This window comes from Myodes glareolus, chromosome 24 (assembly GCF_982192425.1).
Source record: "Myodes glareolus chromosome 24, mMyoGla1.1, whole genome shotgun sequence".
Lineage (NCBI taxonomy): Eukaryota > Metazoa > Chordata > Mammalia > Rodentia > Cricetidae > Myodes > Myodes glareolus.
The window spans coordinates 37,973,015-37,975,394 of record NC_142049.1 but is presented as its reverse complement, the minus strand read 5'-3'; the positions used below and the strand labels follow the sequence as shown (position 1 = coordinate 37,975,394).

General features: G+C 50.8%; 1 pseudogene; it reads left to right on the top strand.

Annotated features, from left to right (window-relative positions):
* Positions 1-1,102: 1,102 nt before the first annotated feature.
* On the top strand, positions 1,103-1,327 carry LOC148118172 (Nuclear RNase P; annotated as a pseudogene).
* The last annotated feature ends 1,053 nt before the right edge of the window (positions 1,328-2,380 follow it).

The window sequence follows — 2,380 nt, the reverse complement described above, 5'->3', positions numbered from 1 at the left end:
TAAAAATGAAACTCAGAAGTGTTGGGAGCCACCTGGAGGCACAGGTGGTCCTGCAGTTTGGAGGTATACCTGGCTTAGCCATGTGGGGCTGAGCACCCTTGCCTGCACCCTTGCTTGCACATGCTCAGACCAGCAGAATGGCATTAACCAATCAGGACAGCATTCAAGCCTCTCCACCGTTTAAAAGCAGCTTCCTCAGGACTCTACTTCCTCTCTCTAAGCTTTCTCTTGTCCCTGCTCTATCTTCCCTTCCCCCAATTTTCCTCAAGGGAATGCTCCAAATAAAGACGTGACCAGGGAAGGAATTCTCGTTTTTAGTGGCGTTCATTCCTGCTGGTCAGGATGCGCGCCGGAACTGGTGCTTGAAACCCCGGGACGCCGAGGGACCCTGACAACTACGCCGGGGCACCCTGAGAAGGAAGCGCCCAGCAACGTGCTGAAAGCCCGGGAGAAAAAGCTGAAATCAGACACCAGGACACAGAGAGCCGTGAATTTCAGAACTCTGAACACGTGGAGCGGTGAGTGACGTCAGTTAAATCCTCCAGAAAGGGGAGGAAAAAGAATGGAAAAAGTATAGGCCTAAAAAGGAAAGAAAAAAAAATCAAAGTTAAGGTATCTGAAAGAAGGTACAGAAAGCAACGGGGAAGAAAAATTCCTTAAGTTCAGTGCAGGAGGAGTGTGAACAGCAGCAAAAAAGGTGAGGTAACTAAGGCGGGACTATGAGGACGATGGGGTATGGGAGACCGCGGCTTCCGCTCCCTTTCCGTCCACCTCCGTACTCGCTGTTAGAGACTCGGGGCAACAGTCTCGTAGGGAGGCGAGTTTGATCATGCTTGAAGACTGCCTTCCCTGTTCTTAAAGAGCCACACAACTTTTGGAGGTGATTTTCGCCTAATTTTGATAAGAGAGCTCAGTCTCTGGCTCTCATGTACAGAAAACTTTAACTTTGATTGAGGAAGTAGCCGGCGGTGGTGGCTCACGCCTTTAATCCCAGCACTCGGGAGGCAGAGGCGGAAGCTGCGTGGTGAGCAGCAGCGCCGCTAAAGACCTAAAGACGGAGAGGGGCCAAACTCTGAACCGCGTTTCCATAGCAACATGGGCGGGCAAAGGAAGCTCATCGGCGGGGCCATGTACTAAGTGCTCGTCACTCCCCGGCCCCTGGGAAGGTCTGAGACTGGGGCCCCCCCGGCCCTAACCGGGCCCTCCACGGGTGGGCGGATGCCCCCCCTCGCCGGAGCTTGAAAAAGACTCACGGCCGGCGGTGCGAGTTCATTGCCTGAGGCGAGGCAGGGTGCACAGTTTGCAGATACAGGATAACCGGTGAGCCGCGCACGGCCCGGGGCGGAGCCATGCCTTTGGGCCATGCGGAGCGCGCCACGGTGGGCCGCGCCTCAGAGGCGGAGCTGCTGCTGCTGCCGCTCACAGCCACAGCCGCCAAGAATTCAGTCAGATAAAAATATTTGTCGCCAAAAATTTAGTCAGATAAAAACATTTATCCCCCAAACATCGTCCCGTTGTCAGCAGGAAGTAGTCAGATCGATTGCCAACGCCCATTCTCCCTCAAAGAACTGGTCGTGATTATCATAATAAAGGCGCGTCAACCTGGTTACCATATCCTAGGTAACAAAGGCGGACCTTTTGCCTGAGGCAATAGGTGAAATAAACAATGCTACCTAGAGGTTTTTTTTCATTTGAATGCAGGGCTGGAGAGATGGCTCAGAGGTTAAGAGCACTGACTGCTCTTCCAAAGGTCATGAGTTCAATTCCCAGTGACAACTGTTTTGGTGTTAGACAATAGAGGGGGACTACCAGTGACAGCTTCCCCCAGAGAAAGGATTTCTCTTGCATTCTTTACACTTAATTTTTAATTCAAAATTTTGCTGGTACAGACAAACAAGATTTGCTCTTTGAAACGGAGACCTGCAGATCTCTAAGTTCAAAACCAGCCTACTTCCAGTACTGATTGTGCTGAATTTTTACACTGAGAGTTTTTAGTACTCTTAAATGTTAATTTGGGAGGAGAGTTTTGTTTATGTTTTTCTAGGAATGCTGACATACATCTGGATGCCAGCGAGACCGACCAGAGAGATAAAGAAGATGACCCAGTGGATGCTGAGTGTCCTGCCGTGGAAGATTCATGCGGAGGCAGCAGAGATGATCTTCTGGGCGGTGCCAAGAGCAGCTGTTTCACACCATCGACTTGAGCAACACCCTGTGCAACCTCTTTTCTCTTAACAATTTTCTGACTGACTCTACTTTGCCTTTTCCTTCCTTGGGAATGGGTGGGAGCAGAGATATTCTTAGCATGCTGTGTCTAGGTGGAAGTGCTGTATGTCTTTGAGTGGTGTGCTACCTGCTAGCCCAAGTAAGGAGGGACAAG